Below are 19,135 nucleotides of genomic sequence, written 5' to 3'. Positions count from 1 at the left end.
AGTGAGTAGGGGAAATGGGAGTGAATGTGTTAAATATATTATTACATTCATGTATAAAATGGTTAAAAAAAATAAATGAAAAATATTTTTAAAAGTCCCCCTGTGAGCTGTTAGTTCCAAAAAATGATCCTGGGTACAGTATGGGTTAAGCACCCAGTCCCTTTCATGTAAAGCCAGTGAGAAAATTCCTTGAATTTGAAAGTTCAAATAGAGGCAAATATATCACAATTATTTGATGGGAAGCAATGAACTTGGCCCACACGTTCAGCAGAGAGGGCTCCGACTGAGCTTTCTGTAGTGAAAAGTGCAGGACTGTGGCTTTCACATGGATTGGCCAACATGACATATATCACCTGCCCCGAGGACACTTGTGGAAAAGCTCAGAAGTTGTCTATTAAGCACAAAGAACTGCTGCCCTCAGACCACCACCCTCACAGACTCCCTGTCCTGTCTCAGTTTCTAACTCCAGTGAAACAAGGGCATGATTTATACCCAGCCTCTCTTCTTTTCATGTGTAGCCTGATCAAAGGAATAATTATACAGAGAGGAATTTTGCAGACAAAAACTGCGTGTGATCCTCCTTACATAAGGACCTCAGTGTGTGGCTGGAAACCCTCTGATTTATTCTGTTGACTGGCAGCTTCAGGTTACAGGCGGAGAGCAAAAGGCCCTCATTAACATCTTCTGAGCTTCCCCAAGTGGGACGCCGGCTCTGCACATCCACTTTATAGATCAGATTTGGAACATGCCAAAGTAATTAATCAGTGTTTGACTTGTGAGGAGAAAGAGGGGGCCGAATACAGCTTGTCATACTGGCCTGGGAGAAGGAGCTTCAGAACTAGCTGAGTAGAAGTCTAAGACAGCAGTAGCGGCCTAACAAACAAGGTTGCTGTGTTTTTAAAGAATTCCGAAAACCCTTATTTAGCATCTCATACTCACTCTCAACAAACTTGCAGAAAACCTAGGTGAGAAAGGACAAACTCACACTTCCCACCAGGAAGGGGCTTCCTTTTGTTGTTGATATTTTGTTTGGTTTTCGCTGGAGCCATAGATTAAAGTCATCCTATAAACCCAGCTTTGTCCACACTGCAGGTCCCTCCCTGCTGCCCCTGTCGTGATAGCTGGAAGTGGCTAAAGAAAAACTCTCACACGGAATGCTCAGCCTCATTTTAAATTCTGACCAGTTACTTCCAGTGGACCATTGGTTTTACACCAAGCCTAGCGCTTGTTTCTGTTGACTGCATCCTCCTGCCCTGCAACTATCATATAATGGCTTCTTCTCGCCTCAAGCTTTCAGCAAGTTTTGTTCTCTATTGCTTGATGAACTTGACTCCTGTTTCATTAAGAAAATAAAGACGTGGACCTCCAATACCCTTCTACAAACACACTTGACCGAAACACTGCTTATACCTGTTTGTTCGTTTGTGTATTCTTGTTTTTTTGTTTTTTCCAATTTTGGAGACTCAATACTAGAGGATACTGGAAATTGAGTTAGCCCAAGTAGAGATGCTGTGTTTGTGAAGAATGTAGTGGGTTTTGAAAATTGAATGACGCGATGACTAGAGTCTTCTATGGCTGCATGCTTTGTAGCCACTGCACGTTTTAATCTGTAAGTGGTGGGTTAAAAAACACTAAATTAATTCTCCACTTTTAATCTTAAAAAGTATTACATTTATCGATTGGTTTCTTTCTTTCTTAAAGTGTGTGAGTGTGTGTGTGTGTGTGTGTGTGTGTGTGTGTGTGGGCGTGTGTGTGTATGTGTAGGAAGTGTGTGTATGTGTAGGGAGTGTGTGCGTATGTGTGTGTAAGGTGTTTGTGTGTGTTTGTGTGTGTGTGTAGGGAGTGTATGTGTGTGTGTAGAGAATGTGTGTATGTGTAGGGAGTGTGTGTGTGTGTATGTCTTGGGTGTGTGTGTGTATGTGTAGGCAGTGTGTGTATGTGTAGGGAGTGTGTGTGTATGTGTGTGTGTAAGGTGTTTGTGTGTGTGTGTGTGTGTAGGGAGTGTACACATGTGGCACTCTGTGCATGTGGAGATCAAAGGATAGTTTGGAATCAGTTCCCTCTTTCTATATGTGGGTTTCATGTTGAACTCTGGTCATAAGGCTTGATGACCAGCACCTCTACTCAGTGAGCCATTGGTCTTTGGTTTTTGATATGATTGTTACAAATTGAAGTAATGTAGAGGTAGGTGTGGCGGCATAGTCCTGTAATCAAGCACTTGGAGATAGGTGAGGAATTTCAAGTCATTCTTGTATACTATCCTAGTTTTTATTTCTGTTACTGTGCAAAAATATCCTGAGAAAAAAAAGCATCTTTGGGAAGACAGGGTTTATTTTAGCTCACAACTCTAGACTGCAATCCATCTTGAAACAACCAATCATACCACATCCAAAGTCAAGGGCAGAGAGAAATGAGTACACACATGCTACTAGTGTTTAGCTAACTGTTTCTACTTTCATCCAGTCCAGGACCCAGAGCCCAGGGAATCGTGCCACCAATGGGTCTTGGGTCTTTCCACATCAACGAATGTTACCAAGACAATCCACTTCAGACTCGTTCACAGGCCAACTTGATCAGACAATCCCTGATTGTGACTCTAAGTGATTCTAGGTTGTGTCAAATTGACCATTTTAATTGACTATCATGGTTACATAAAATTCAAGATCAGACTGAGTCCCTGTCTCAAAAAAAAATGAGACAAAAGCACCACAGATTGAATTATATCTGCTGCTCCACTATGCTTCTGTTGGAGTGTGCTGGTGCCTGAGGCCTTATCTGAGACAAAACATCTCTCCCTGGGCATTCAAACCCCTCCCTCTTCTATTCCACGACCACCCAGCAGCAATTCCCTTCCTTTTCTCATCCTTCATCTTTGTGAACCACCACTATTCCCTACATACGTGATGCTGTGTCTTTGTTTGTTTGGGGAGACAACATTTCACTCTGCAGCTTAACTTGGCTTCTAATTCATAGTTATCCTCCTGTTTCAGCCTCACAACTACTGAAATTCCAAGTATGTACCAGAATACCTGCATACCCTCTCCCCTGTGTCTCTCTCTCTCTGTCTTTCTGTCTGTCTGTGTGTTTCTCTCTCTCTCTCTCTCTCTCTCTCTCTCTCTCTCTCTCTCTCTCTCTCTCTCTCAATCTCACGACCATATATTGTTATTCAGTTGATATCTCATTGCTGTAGAGTGTAACTCCTTAAAAATATCTCTACTTACTGCCTCTACACCTTTTCTTTTGCCATTGTGGACATTTTACGCTGGAATGAATGCAGTGTATGTTAGGCAGAGACTAACCACCACTGCCCCAGTCCTCCTCTTTTACCGCTTCCAAGTTCACTCAGTGCCTAGCAGTCCACCTGAGCAGCTCTTCAAGGCACTGTGTGCTGGAGGCAGAGCACGGGAGCCAGTTGCTGAATATTTCGGAAAGGCAGCAGCCAACAGTGGGTTGAAATCTACTGGGATATGCACGTTGAAATTCTGGACTTGGTAATTAGGATTAGGATCTCGTGGTTATTTGTTTCCATGGCATCAGCTTGCCATCCGGTCACTGATGGATGGAAAGCCACCAAAGGCCTATCACATGTCAACATCAGATCACAGCTCACTTAGTTCCCTCGCAACACCGACCTAGGTGAGTTCTCCCTCGTGCCTTTGCACTGCCTATTGAAGCATCTCCCTTGTGATTACTGGATAATCCCCGTACCTCTTGCTAGCTCTATTTTGTCTTCCTGACATGCATACATAGGAGAGCATCACTGCTTAGCCCCAACGCCTCTTTTTTTATGCACCTCTTGTTGTTTCCACTGATTCTTACACCTTCGGTGCTCAAGTGTAGACTTCCAGCCAGGCTTTGCCCATGAGTGAATGGCAGCTCATGTTTCTCCATTTCTACAAGACATCAACACCTGACTTACTAATAGGCCATTCAAACTCTAGTTCAAGATGAAATTCCCAATTCTACCTGTCCTGCAGACACCAAACATTCTCCAGGGATACTTTCCAGCTTACCGAAACAGCAAGCATGCCTCACCGGGCCACAGAATTTGAGCTTTTCTTAACTCTGTACTTTTTTTTTGACACTGCACAGCTAACTCCTAGGCAATTCTGTGGGTTCTGTGTTGGAAATACAGCCACAGCTTGCTTCTCAACTCCTATCATGCCTGATTGGCTCCAAGCAGCCATTAATTTTCAACTCAGATACTGCAACAAACTCTTAATATATTGCAGGACCCAGAGTAATCCCTTAAAAATGTAACACAGATCTTTTTCTGCTTCTATTCAAAACACTTTAATTGCTTCCTGTCTTACTTAGCACAAGAGAGAATGTTTCCAGGCTCTGCAAAGTCCTGCCAGGCCATCTTTCACCCTCCCAACTTCATCTCCCACCACAGTCAGCCCATAGTCAAGGCCCCTGCACTGTGACAAAGATGCCCTGACCCAGAGGCCTCAGCACAGGCCGTTTCTTACCTGAGAACTCACTCCTTTCCTGAATGGTCTCAGGGCTTATTCTCTCCTTAGGGCCTGCAGGAAACAAATCCCTTCCCTTCTGTGCCCTGCCCCCTCAGATGACACAGTGGATGCTTGGTCATTTGTGTGTTTATTTGTTTGATTATTATTTTCTATATACACCTGTTTTATCTGTGCATGTAGACATGTGTGTGTGTGCACGCACGTGTGCGCACGCGCATGTGCTCACTTGTGCCTTGAGGCCAGAAGTCAATCTCAGGTGTCTTCTTTATTGCTTTCTACCTTATTTTTTGAGATAGGTTGCTCACTGACTGACTTGTGCTGGTCAGCGAGCTCCTGGGAGGCTCCTGTCTGCCTTCCCAGTGCCAGGGTCATAGGCACATGCCACCATACCTACCTTCAGTACGTGACTATGAGCGGTACAAATTCAGGTCCCCATGCTTGTGTGGCGAGCACTTTACTGAACGATCTCTCTGGCCCTGAGTCTGTGTGTCTTCTGTTCTCCAGGCTCGGCAGACAGACTGGTTCTCATGGCTGTGACGACCCAGTACTGCTGAGAGTTCCTGATGCCCAGCAAGACCTCATCAGTGTTGATGGGTGAGTGGGATGAGTACCATGGACCACAGAACAGGAAAAGCCAACTGTCACTTTACCAGACATATCTTAAGTGGCCAGGTGTTCAACTTCTCTGCAAGGCTGTCTTTATGCAGAAATCCACACTAAGGGATGCCCGAGGACCGGCACAGTAGTCACATGTCTCTTCATTCAGACCCAAGAGATGTTTTTGGTGCTGTCATAGAACCTTTCCTTCTTCAGCTGTGACCCATGTGTGTCCATTTTGAGACAGAGTCTCGTGATCACACTTGAATGGGTGGCTCACTCGCCGAGACCTCCCGAGTGTTGGGGTTACTGGCATGTGACACCATGCCCTTATCTATTTTTTAAGATAGTTTTATTACTGTTGTTATTACTATTTCTGTGGGGAAGGAGATTGGACTCAAGGTCTCATGGATGATCAGCAAGGATTCCACCACTGAGAAACCTCTTCAGATTTTCATACCCTTTGTTTTAATATCTTCAGCGGGGGATTTCTTCAACGAGGTGCTCCTATGGGGAGTATATTGAAGGAGCAGTTCTGACTTAACTGGCTTCATCCCCTGGGACTTGGCTCTGGCCGACTTGTGGAATGGCACAGAGAGCTGGAGGCAGGATAAAGCACAACAAGACAGAACCCAGGGCTGTAGACAATCACTGTCACCATCACTAAAGTATTCTTTGCAAATTACATGCAGGAGTCACTGATCCTAACCTAAACGCTGTGTCTGTCCAATCTCTGGTCTTACCAAAAACCCCAAGGCTGACATTGCCCAGTGAAACTGGGTCCCCAATTATTTTTCTGTTTGACTAAAAATAGAAGGGGTACACAGGATTCTTTCATAGCAGGGTGAGAGTTCCATTTCTGAGCTTCCTTCAAGCACTTGCTGTGGCCACAGTTCATTTTACCTGTTTCTTTGAGTTGCTGCATAGATTAGCTAGCTGGGAGTATGTGACAACAATCCCCTTCAAACCTCAGCCATCTTAGAGGGTATTAAAAGTCCTACTCAGGGTGGAAATGGTACAGAAAGTTGGGTAGAAAGAAAGAATCTTGTTACTACAAACCAAACAAACCCTTAGTAAGCAGAATATGACGGTTTATGACTATACTTCCACAATTCAAGAGGCTAAGGCAGGAGGATGACTGTGAGTTCCAAGCTAGCCTATGCTAGATAGTGAGTTCTATGATATCCAGGGCCACATAGTGAGAACCTGGCTCAAAAAGCAACCACAACCACCAGAAAACAACAACAACAAAAACAAACTAAAAACAAACAAACAAACAAAATATTTAAAAATACCAAAAGGAAATAAAACAAAACCTAACAAAATCAACCCTCTAAACCAAAATACTTTGAGCACAGGTGTGGTTCAATTTAGTCTAGTGATATTAAAACCTGAGTTTCTACATCACATACGGCCCACTTTTGTAACCTGTCCAGGGCTGTGAGAAGGCTCAGCAAGTAACGGCAGTTGCCTGTTAAGTCTTGTGTAGCCCATATATCCAGAAATGAGCTCAAGTTGACTATAGGAGAATTTTCTAGTGGGTAGATAAAAGCCAGTATGGTGGTTAGAAGGACGGCTGCATAGGCTCGTACATTTGAATGTCACCAGGAAGTAACATTATTTGAAAGGGTTAAAAGGACCAGGAGTATGGCCTTGTGGGAGAAAGTATGTTACTGGGGGGTGGATATGGGAGGTTTCAAAATGCATGCCAAACTTACAGTCTCTCTCTCTCTCTCTCTCTCTCACACACACACACACACACACACACACACGCACGCACACACCACACTAAATAAATAAATAAATAAACGTGTGAAAAACTTAAAATATCAATTTTTTTCTAATCACTGAGCTTCTCAAACTTAACTGAGAGACCCTGAAATGCTTTTGCATACTGTTCCAGATTGCATTGTGTGTGGAAATGAGCTGACCAGTTAGTTCACCCACATCCACTCCAAAGCTTCCTTTAGTTTCTGAGACAATTCAAGAAAAGCTGGTTTTGATTTTCTAAATCTTTTGATTTGTAGAGTTAAGGGGGAAAGAAAAAGAAAAAGAAAAAAAAAATCAATGCTAAGATAACTATTGGAAGCCATCTGACCTATGCTGAGTTAAAATGCCAAATGTCAAAGAATCTAGAAATTAAACTGACCTCAGATTAAAAACCCCCTTTCTTCCCTCCAGTGCAAGAGGAATTATGAATCCACATAAACAAGGCATTTCCATATGTAGACCTCAGGTCTTGTCATTTACTAAAAGCAGGTGAAAGGTCTCCTCCGCCTCTCCTCCTCATCTCCAAGGGGATGGCTAACTGGTGTTCAGTTAAATACTGTCTCTTCCAAATACCTTGACTGGATTGGGCAGGGTTGGGGTGGATGTTTAAGGTAGCACATGACATCAAACCTGAAATGTGCCTGAAGGCTTCAAGGCTCATTTCATACCAACTTTTTGTCCATTGAGAGAGAAGGCCTAGCGTTCAGACCTTATAATTTTTTCCAGAAAAAAAAAAAAAAGACTCCTAAGCCTATGTTTTAAAGGACTTATATTGTCTGACAACGAGGAGTAAATCCTCCCACTGGATCTATGGTGTACCTCCCAGTCGGCTAACAGTTTTGTTAACCTCATCTTGTTTCATTGCTGGCTGATTTACAGTTGTATGGAACCGTGTGGTGCCCGGATGGCTACGTAGGATGCTGTGTGCAGAGACAGGCAGCTTTCCTCTGTGAATGTCACTAGTACTTAGGTTTGCTCGTCCCGATCTCTCCACCCATAGTGTTCATTACCCAGGATACTCAAGGGATCGATGACAATCTTTGAAAGGCATAGAGAATGAGCATGGCAGAGAGATGAGGCAGGAGGATCAGAGGTCAAGGTCAAGGTCATCTTTAGGAACTTAGCAAGTCTGAGGCTAGCCTGAGCCACACACCTCTCTCAAAACAAACAAACAAACAAACAAACAAACAAACAAACAGCAAACATTCAGACCGGGGATATTAGGATCAATGCAACATGTTGAGAGAATTTCTTAGACATTGCTTTTAAGGGATAAAAACTTCCCTGGGGATTCTGAGATAATTTCAATTTAGGTTGTAGTTAGATTCCTGTAAAACCCACAGGAAAGTGATTTCAAAGTTCAGTTGTGGCAAAGCCACACGAAGGCAAGAATAATCATGAGAGACTTTCACTGGAGATAAAATTCTACTAACTCTATGTGGACACAGATAGCACTTTCTAGAAGGAGTTCTGAAGACACACACACACACACACACACACACACACACACACACCCCACTGCGGTAGCAGCACAAAACATCCTTTGTTGCCGGACGTGAGAAAAACACACTTGTTTCTAAAAAAAGCTATAGGAAGGAAGTGGAAGGGCCTCGGGGTGCGGGGGAGAGCAAAGGAATGCATACTGGTTCCTTCAGACACATTCGGAGAGGCATGGCTCTTAGCAGGGTAGGAGGTCAGTAAGTGCAGTCAAATCTGTGGGGCTAACTCCTTCCTAACCTACAGTTGTGTTCTCAGCCAAACAGCGCTGAAAACCCCAACAGATGTCGTATTGTTGTTCTGGCATTGACTTGCCCCACGTTAAAAAAAATAATCTTTAAAAAAAATCAAAATCAAAGGAATGCAAACACCTGCATTTGATTCTAATTTTATACATCTCCAAACAGCTGAGGTTCCCAAAGGAGACTCACGAGGAAGAGGAAGCCCAGAGCGAAGACAGCGAAGACAGCGAAGACAGGGTTCCTGCATAAAATGGGAAATGTGTCTTCAAGGATAAGCTGAGGCCTCTGTCTAAAACAGACAGGGGTATGCTGTCTCCCTGAAGTTGTCCAGTGTCTCACTGTGTTAAGGATAGAGTGGGATGGATACCCAGACCTTCACGACTAGACGTAGCTCCCGTGGGAGATCCTAGTGACTGAAGGCTAAGTGATGCCTAGCACTGCAGAAGTGGAGGGCCTCAGAGCCACAGCTTTCCCCGTGTGGATGTGAAAGTCTTGTGTGAAGTGAGGAAGCCGGAAAGCGGAGTCAAATGTCATTTGTGTCCCCAAAGCCCCTCTCTGCTTGCTGCTACTTCTCTCCGGTTCTTTGCTGTTTGGCCTGTGTTCTGGCCAGGGAGGAACAGGAAGATATTCACCAGGGATTCCTGGGACTCTGAGCTTTTCTGAAAATGGACAGAGCATGGTACATTTCCCTCTTCCTCCTGCCTGAATGGGTGTCTGTGCTTGGGGCCAGGCCCTTTCTGGGTGAGGGGGAGGGCAAAACCACAGACTGGGAGGGGGGGATGGGGCATGGGGCATGGGGGATGGGGGATGGGGAGTAGAAAGAATGAAGGCTGAGGGGTTGGGGATTTATCTCAGTGGTAGAGCACTTGCCTAGCAAGTGCAAGGCTCTGGGTTCGGTCCCCAGCTCCGAAAAAAAAGGAAACAAACAACCAAAAAAAAAAAAAAAAAAAGAATGAAGACTGAGGCTGGACCTGGGTTGACCTAAATGTGTTCTAACACTAGAGTGTTTCGGACTTTTTGGTTTGTGTCATACATTTCCCCTTCTAGTCTAATCTAAATAAGACAGACTTTCTGTTATTTGCACACAAACACAAACAAAACGCATTTGAAAGCAGATAGAGCTGTGAATCGAGCCTGCAAGTCAGAAATGGGTGCCTGAGCTCAGGCACAGACTCCACACTTTCCCTTCAGCCCTCTCTGCTGTCTTTGCAGAGGCCCTCCTGGCCTACATCCTCATGTTCCCTGCAGGCCCAGGGCTGTGTTCCGCCTCCCATCTGAAGGCACACTCTCCTTACCCTTCCAAGCTCAGCCGAGTTAGGACCTCCCTAGGAAACCTTTCCTGGCCTCTGCTTAACATCCACAGTCGGTTCTTCTGCCACGTGTCCCCAGGAACTTGTATTTGTCCCCTGTAGCTTTATCGTGGTTACAAACAAGTTTTGATGCTTGCCTTTCCATGTGACCCGGTGTTACCGCAGGCATGTGAGCTGTGATTCTGATCGTGCAGAGTGGATGGCTAATAAATATGTATTAAATAAATGAGGACAGGCAGACATTCCTCACTGTACACTAACCAACGAAGCGAGCTGACGCTGACAGTAACTCAGTCCTCCAACGCCTGAGACTACCCAGGAAGAGCAGCTGAGAGTGCACACTGACTATGCTATGTGCTACAGTTCTCACCACGGACATGCGGGAAGAGGAGGCAGAACCCAGAGCAGCCTGAGAAGACGGGATATACCACATAGAAAGAAGGGAATGCTTCTGGTCCAAAGGTGGTGTCAAACTCAGGTTCAGCAAATTATTGCAAGAAGAAAACCATGAGCGGCACGAGGAAAACTGCAATAGAAGCAGGATTACCTTGAAAAATGTAAACTCCAGTTGTCAAAACACAGACACGGTGCAGAGTTTTCTGATTCCGGGTCACACACTGAACATTTTGAGAGGCCATTCTGTGGGAAAACATTTCCAATTGTGCAGTGTAGTTGTAGAAGAATCTTGGAATTTATACAAACTTTGTTTTCACGCCAAATTTCCAGGAGGCCTTTTATTCCCTTAAGGGAGAGATAACTGGCTTGTATCACTGCTTAATATCACGGCTCTCTACAACTGGGAGCATTCTTCCAGCGCCCTGAAGGTAATCTTTGTTTGCTTTAGCCGAGACAGGGTCCCATTATGTAGCTCTGGGCTGGCCTGGAACTTGCTACGCAGACCAGAACTAACAGAGACCCACCTGCCTCTGCCTCCTGTGTGCTAGGATTAAAGTCTGCACCACCGAGTCCAGCTGAGGTCTATCTGTTTATACTCTTTTTCCTCCAGCGGGCAGCAGATTCTCCAGGAGGAATCTGGTGATCTCTTAAGAGCCTCACTGCCAAGCACTGTTCAGGCTTACAGTGCGAGTTCACTGTGTGCTTTCTGCAAGTAGACAAGAGGCAGATGCCTCTCAGGCATTCAGCAAATGTGCATTGAGTGGAATCCTTGATGTGCAATGTGGGATGACTTCTCTCTCAAGATATTTGTTCAGGCATCATCACAACGGTGTCTACCATCTGAGAAATTCTTTGTTGTTAAGATAAATGAGAGGGGGACCTTTGGCTTTTTGGGACGGTGTCAACTGAAATGGGAACCTCCCCTTTTTCATGCAAGGGCTACTCATAACTTAAGTCTTTTATTTACTCTTAAATATTTAAAATTATTTGTACGCTTGTGCGTGTACAGCTATGTCTGTGCTCATGTTTGCGGATGGTTTGGAGGCCAAGAGGGCATCCGATTCACTGGAACTGGAGGTTATATACAGGTGGTTGTAAGGCTGCCTGATGGGATTCTCAGAGTGGAACTCCAGTGCTCTGTGGGAGCAGCAAGTGCTCTTAACCAATAACTTCTTCAGCTCCTTAAACTTGAAATTTAAAAAATTCTATGTCATTCCTCTGCCCACAAGCTGGATGACTCTTTTCCTTCTTCTTGGAAGGTGTTAGCATTCTGTCTAAGCTCCACCCCCACAGTTACCTGGCAATAGCCAGGTATGCTCTGCCCAAGATTACCTGGCAACAGCCAGGTATGCCTGACACTATAAAAGGGGCTGCTTGCCCCTTGATCTTGCTCTTCCCCTCTTCCCCTTGACCCTTCTCTCCCCTTTCCTCTCCTCCCTTCCCTCTACCTGCTCACGGCCAGCCTTTACTCCTCCCTTCCCCTCCCCTCCCCTCTCCTCTCCTCTCCTCTTCCTAGTCTCGTCCTCTCATTAAATCTTTCCACATGGAACCATGTTGGCCTGGTGTGCTTTGTCTGGACCTGATTTCTACCCCAACAGCAGGTCTTGGGGTTCTTGGAGTGTAAGCAAGGAGGAAGTGAGGAGGCAGAAGGAGGTACATGCTAGATGAACAGTAAGAGACAGACAAATGAGCCAAGAGACAACAGAGGGGGGATGAGGAGAAGAGGGCACTACGGAAACAGCAAAATCACAGTCCCGTCCGTCTCTTCCGTTCCCGTGACTCTCATACTGCTGCTTCTGACCAAAGTGCTTATGTAGCCCTCTACCTGGGCCTGCATTTAGAGCTAATTATCTCGTATCCTCACCAGGATTCTCTTTGTGAGCCTTGATACCTACTGGGTCCTGGTCGCTAACATCATTGGTTACCAGAAAGTACAGTAGCACAGACGTGTGAGCAACTGCACAATGAAGGGAAACACCGTCAATTTTCATATTTACAGAAAACGAAACTTCCTTCGTGCGCATGGTTATCTGCCTACTTCATAACCACCTCATTTTAATCCTGTAGAGTACTAATTAAACATGTGTGGCCATGTCCTCGGGTACGTGAGTAGAGTCACCCTGACATGGTTAAAACTGTAACAAAAATATATTAATGGCGAGAAAAGAGATGACTCGAAAACTGTGGCTTAGTTTTTGTAGTGCCCAAAGCAGAATGAAACTGAAAGGGGCCACTTGAAGGAACTTTCATGTGTTTAAAAGCCACATCCTGTTGTTATCTGAAGCCCAAGGCAGAGAAGCAAGGATGCGACCGTCCTCACTAGCCACCGAGTTGTGATTCTCTGTACACATCACCAGAGACAGAATTTCCTTCACCTGCCAGCAAGCGCCCCAGGTGCCACCACTGCCTAGTCCAATTTTTGGGAGCAAACATTCAAGACACAGAATACAGTGGTCAAACTTAGAGGCCTGGGAAGTGAACAGGCTTGACCCCAGCTAAGTCTCCCATGAACCAAGGGGCCATCTGACTAGTGCCTAAAGCAATGAGCAAAAATGCCAGGCCAGGTAGGGCTAGCAAGAAAAGAACGGCATGAAATACCTGATGTCAGTTTCTTGTCATTTACTTATTTAGTTCAAACACCCTTTGTACAGGGACTCATAAAAGTCAAGGACTGGTCAGGTAGAAGGGAAAAGGGTGAAATTTTTTGTTTGTTTGTTGTTAGGCATAAATATCAAACAAATCAAAACCTGGAGGTCTCCCAGAGAGCTCCAAAGTGGGAAACCGAGCAGGAAGCTCTGTCGTGCAAATAGTTGCTGCTTGCTTTTTCCAGCTGTGTCTTGAAGTTCCTCCTTTATCCAGCTTCCCTACCCACCAGGTCTTCCTAAAGGCTACCTGCAGTCTAATTAATTTCCTAAGAAAAAAATGGCCCATTCAAAATGTTAGACCAACTGAGTCTTCTTTTCCTCAGATGGTCTCCCCCAGCCCTTCTGAAGAGTATGTGTTGATAGACTACAGGGAACAGATCGAGATTATTTCTCTGACTATGTTTACCCCTTGAACTCTAGTTAGCCTTGCTAGGGTGGGAAGCCGGGCCAAGGATTCTGAGGAACTCTTCTCCAAAGCCTCCTTCCCACTGACACTTTAAAGTGAGAATTGTGGAGAGTAGGGTGGGAAACTGGTCTCCATCTGGAAGTGCTTACAGCCCATGGTGTCTTTAGCTGCAGTTGTTTGTCTAGAGTTTCCCCTTAGGAAGCATCTTGCTTTTCTCCAGTGAGCAGACCTAAGACAACTGTTTGCAAATCCATTTCATGTCTCAGTACAGAGGCTCCTTCATGCTAAGCCAGGCAGAAGTCAGCCATGAGTCATACAGTCTTTCCACACACACAACATCAGACCCAGTTCAAGGAGAAAGTTTGACTGTAACCACCAGCGTACCTTCTCAGGTCAGGGAATAGTCATCAAATCTAGCTTCTATGTGAAAGGCTTCAACATCTCTTTATAAAATCTCAGTATTGCCATCCCTGAAAAGTCTTTGTGGAAGACAGGTTTGAGGTCAACACAAGGTGTTTCCAATCCTTTTAGAGTTCAATATAAAAAGTTATCTGGGGGCTAGTGAGCATGCTGGGTGACTAAGTGTGCTTAATGCCAGCCCTGGCAACCTGAGCTTGATCCCCAGAACCTACATGTCAGAGGAGACAGCTGACCATCACAAGTTGTCATCTGACTTCCACACAGGTGCAGTGGCATGTGCCCACCTCCTCTCTCACATAAGAAATAAGTGTAATTTTAAGTTATTGATTAAAAATGACTTATGAATTAAGACATACTTTGACACACTTTAAAGATGAAGACACGTGTGCTCCTGTGTGCACCCCCATCTGTGTGTGGTGTACATGTGTGCAGGGAATACATTTGAAATGTGTATAAGGGCTTGTCATAGCTTGAATGTGATATTAGGTGTCTACCTGGACTGTCTTCTATTTTGTTTATTGAAACAAGGTCTCTTGCAAGGCCTGCAGCTTACCAATTTCCGGTTGTTGTTGTTGTTACATCTGTCTTTGACTCTTATTACTGAGTTACAAGTGGTCACCTCTGCCCAGTTATTTTCACATGGTTTTGGGGAGGTAAAATCTGATCCTCATACTTGAGTACCAATTGTATTACCTGCTGAGCTATCTTCCCAACCACACAGTCATGTTCAGGCAAGGTAGAAAAGGTTACAGACATTGAAGAGTGAGCTTGTTCAGTAACAAAGGCTATAATCTCAGGGATTTTCCAATCATGTCCCTAGGGTCAGCACTGTGGGTAGGTTTGATCTCCTGCAAATAGTCACTCTGTGTTGAAAGAAGGGAGAGGAGGGCAAAACAGCAGCCTGGAGAGATCTTAGCTGAAAAGATAAAAGGCCCAGGGATTGCCTCCAGCTGGGTTTGCACAGGAGACCCAGCCAGGCCTCAGGTCACACTTCAGTGAGAGCACAGGGTCCTGGGTCTCAGCACACCCACTCTTGGCCTCTTCTTTGATGATCTCTTTTGCATAAGTTTCTCCAAAACACCTTTCCCAACCTCCTTGGCTATTGGAATGGAGGTGTGGCAGAGTTTGGTCAATGAGATGCATGTCTGACTGGGGAAGGGTGTGCTTCTGGGAAAACTTGAGCTTTCTCAACAAAAGGAACAAATGTGTGGATCCCAGATTCTCCCTTCCTACTGTTTGAATGCTGGTGTGGTCCCTGGAGGTTCAAAAACCAAGAGATAAATTACAGGATACTGACAGGAGACATTGCCCTTAATACTTTCAATTACTAGATGAATGTCAAAAGTAAGCTATTTCCAGGAATGTGGTGGGGTAAGGAGCAACCCATGTATAACTCAAACATTGTTAGTTTGTATTCTTATTCTGTTATTTGTAGCAAATTCAAAATTAACTCATCAGAAGTATCATTTCGAATGAGAAATGCCAGCTGGGCATGGTGGCTCACAGCTATAGTCTCAATACTCGGAAGGCTGAGGTAGGAGAATTGACATGAATTTGAGATTCAGCCTTGGCTACATAGTGAATTCCAGGACAGATGGGACTACAATATGAAACCCTGTCTCCAATAAGAGCAATGGTAACAGAAAAAAAAGTATTTTTAAAACATTATTTGTAGAGAGGGTAGCTTTGCAAAACTCAGTAAAACTGAAATCCATAAGCAACGTTCCATGGTTGGGAAGCCAAAGGCAGGGGCAGTGCCACAAGTTCAAATCCACTCTGATTTAAATCTTGAGTTCAAACCCAGAGAGGGTCATATTCTAAGGTTCTGTCTTAAAAAGTGAAAAAGGAAGGAAGGAAGGAAGGAAGGAAGGAAGGAAGGAAGGAAGGAAGGAGAATAGCCACATGAAAGTTAAGCCAATTTAGTGCCAGAGAATTTCATCATTTATTTCAAATTTTATACCCGCACACATAGCATCATACCTGCATCCATTGTTTCAAGTGGTTTATTGATATAAAGAAAAAGACACATACAGTTATAAGTCATAACTGTATTCATTAACTGTTCACAGTTCAAGTTCCAACATATTTTTATGTGTGTGTATGTATGCGTGTAAGTGTGTGTGTGTGTGTGTGTGTGTGTGTGTGTGTGTGTGTATAGCAGCCACAGGACAATCTTGAGTGTCTTTCATCAGGTTCTCCACCTTGTGTTTTGAAACAGGGTCTAACAGTCTTGAAGTTTACCTAGTAGGCTAGGATGACTGACCAGCAAGCCCCAAAAGCCCCCTTGTTTCTTTCTTCCCAGACTGGGATTGTAATCTCGATCCACTATGCCTGACTGAAAAGTCCACTCTAGAGACTGAACACGGGTCTTTGTGTTTACAGTTAATGGACCATGCTATTTCCCCAGTTCTCTGTGTGTGTCTGAATGCCATCTTAATCCTTTCCATTCATTCTCTCTCTCTCTCTGTTTTTTCACTTATGTGTACCTCTGTATAGCTGGACCCTCTGCAGAGGCCAGAAGAGGAGGTTGAATTCACTAGAGGTGGGGTTGCAAGTGGTTGTGAGCTGTCCAACATGGGTGCTGGGAACCCAACTTGGATCATCTCAAATAAGAGGATGTGCTTTTTACTGTGGATCCATTTCTGCAGCCCTAACACCTTGTTTTTTATTTACTCAAGGAGCACCAAGTTTTCATATATACTGGCTGCCAGTGCCATGATTTCATGTTTGTGTGTGTGTGTGTGTGTGTGTGTGTGTGTGTGTGTGTGTGTTTCGGAACTCAGCTGTTTTTAGTCCTGTCTTCTTTGAGTAAACTAAAGGATTTGTGTTTACTGTGCATACATGTCTCTGCTAATCTCTCTTGGAAAGGCTCGATGGAAATCATTATCAGAGTCTCTTACTTTAAACTCCTCCCCAGTAGTTCAGGAAAAGTTTGTCCATCATAGATATGGCATCAAAACGGATGCCTCTGATTGGATCTGAGTCGCTTACTTTCCCCGTGTGTAGGCGTCCTAACATTTTAATAATTGTGATTTATGCAGCTTTTCTTTTATTCCAAGTCAATAAAAATGTTCTCCAAAATCCTACGTTTAATTCTGGTATGTCTGGAATACATTGCCTGTGGCTGGGGCAAGTAGGAGTGAGCTCTGTGAGAAAGGACAACAGCGCTTATTAATGTTTCAATGCCAACAAAGCCATTTACAAGGCAAGATAAAACAAACTGGGGTAAACACACTGAATCAAAAGAAGGTTAACAGCATTACAACTCCAGCAACTTACCAGCACTGTTAGTCACTATTATGTCATCAGGCTGATATGTTCAGCACTGCTCAAATGTTTCTCAATCAGAATCCGTCCACGCACCTTACAAAGCACCAAACTACAAATGAATCACACACACTAAGTACCGTAAGGGGCATTCAGGTGTCTGTCATAAAGACTGAGGAGCCCAGAACTTGCAGTCCCCAAGCTGATGACATTTCCCCCCACGAAGTAAAGCTGAAATGTTCTGAAAGAAAGACAAGGTGGGGTGGGCTTAGCTGTTTCCCTGTGTGCTCTAGGCATAGGGGAAATGGCCTTTGTACCTGAGCGCTGGCTCTACAGGCATGTAAAAGTTCATGTGGGCATAGGGATGCATGGAGTGCTCAAAGAGGCTGGCATCATTGAAAGAGCACCCCTAGTTAGAGTCAAGAAATTTGAATGCATTTTTTAATCTTTTTCTTAAGAAAAATAGGTGTGCAGACCGTGTATGGCATAGTCTCTTCTAGACTTTTTGATGCTCTCATGGAAGATCTGTAACATTTTTGTATTTTGAAATATTTTTCTTGGGGCTTTTGGGAAGAAAAGCTGGAAAAAAAGTTGTAGAAATTTCTCTACCATAAGTGCTAATTATAATTAATTCAAAGAAGAGACCCCCACCATCTGAACTGAGGCCAAGGGCCCATGGGTGTCTCCTGCCTGGGCTCTTGTGTGACATTTGCTCACAGCAGCTTGTGTTCACCCACGTTTGGAGCCTCCTGAGTCTTAGCCCAGTGCAGAGTTTGCTTGTAAAGCTCCCTCACAGAGAAAGCTGCTGCAGGCGTAGTAGGATGAGCTAGCAAGTGTGGGGCCTCTCAGATCACCCTTTACAAGACACAGACCCCGACTCAGCCACTCAGCTGGAAACTCTGTTTCATGCAGCCGGAAGCAGACAGATCTCCAAATCAATATCTACCACTGGCTGGAGTGCACACTGGTGTGTAAGGAGCCCGTTCTAACACAATCTGCAACCGTGTGCCCAAGCGCAAGCCGTTTACATCCTTTTAGCTTACTTTAGCCATCTTGTAATCCTTCCTCACCCATTCCACCCTGGTACTTTGAATTTGTAGCTTGTAAACAACAGTGTACAAATTACACTAGCCAATGAAATATGGCAGGGACCGTGGCAGCAGACCCCTTACTACACAGAAAAGTATGATATTGTTACAAATTGTCACTTTGAATATTTGCAGGAGTAGACATCATACGCCACTGATATTTCTGCTACAGGAAGCAACACTCTGGTCTTGCAATACTTCATACACTAAAAAATTCCCATTTTTTGCTTTAGATGAACTGCGTTCTTTCAGGAGAGGAGTTTGAAGAGACAGGCCTTCTCCAACCCCTGCCTCCTTTTCAAATGGCTGACACAGGGCCAAGACTTAATATTTATGCTGTTATACTAACCTAAGAAGTTCTCTCTCTCTCTCTCTCTCTCTCTCTCTCTCTCTCTCTCTCTCTCTCTCTCTGTGCTGTATGTGTATGTATGTATTCCAGAATGTGTGTGCATATATATGCATGTGGAGGTCAGAGGACAGGGAGCCCAGTATCTCTGTGCCCTCTCCTTCACAGTGTAGAGATTACAAATGTATACCCCACCCCATTGCCAGCATTTTTTGACTCAGGGTTCTGGGATCAAACTTAGATATTCCTTGGGAGGTGGACACCTGTCTCAAGCCCTATCTGCTCTTAAACCTACCGTCAAGAGGGCTCATGACACAGCAGACAGAGACAGCTTTAGAAGTAGGCAAGCTGCAGAGTAGGCCAAGTCATGCTGGAGTCACCTGCTTACTGCATGATGGTATCTGTCCCTTTACTTCATGGAGGAGGGTTGGGCTAGTCAGAGAATGGGATGGAGAGACAGCAAATATCTCTTTGTAAATGACTCCTGGCAGGGGCTTAAACTTTCAAGCGAATGACCAAATAAACCAAGGATGAGACTGCACAGAGCTTAAGCAGGCACAGAGAGAGCCACGCTCCTGGCAAGATACATAGACGCATGAGGACCAGAGCCCGTGCAACCAGGGAAGACCCTCTTGCCAGGGCTAAGCTGGACATCTGCAGGATGGCTATGTGCTTA

At 44.6% G+C, this 19,135-nt stretch overlaps 2 protein-coding genes across 2 annotated transcripts in view; both read right to left on the bottom strand.

Moving 5' to 3' along the window:
* The window catches only part of Ccdc82 (coiled-coil domain containing 82), a 155,716-nt gene that overhangs the window by 26,196 nt on the left and 110,385 nt on the right, over positions 1-19,135 (bottom strand). The window contains exon 10 of the mRNA XM_063265043.1: positions 1-19,135. This exon is cut by the window's left edge and continues 26,196 nt beyond it; it is cut by the window's right edge and continues 69,516 nt beyond it. The gene's annotated coding sequence lies outside the window, so the exon portion shown is untranslated.
* Maml2 (mastermind-like transcriptional coactivator 2) overlaps positions 1-19,135 on the bottom strand; it is a 317,444-nt gene that overhangs the window by 231,111 nt on the left and 67,198 nt on the right. The window lies entirely within an intron of this gene.

The sequence above is a fragment of the Rattus norvegicus genome, chromosome 8 (assembly GCF_036323735.1).
Source record: "Rattus norvegicus strain BN/NHsdMcwi chromosome 8, GRCr8, whole genome shotgun sequence".
NCBI lineage: Eukaryota > Metazoa > Chordata > Mammalia > Rodentia > Muridae > Rattus > Rattus norvegicus.
This window is presented reverse-complemented; position numbering and strand designations above follow the sequence as displayed.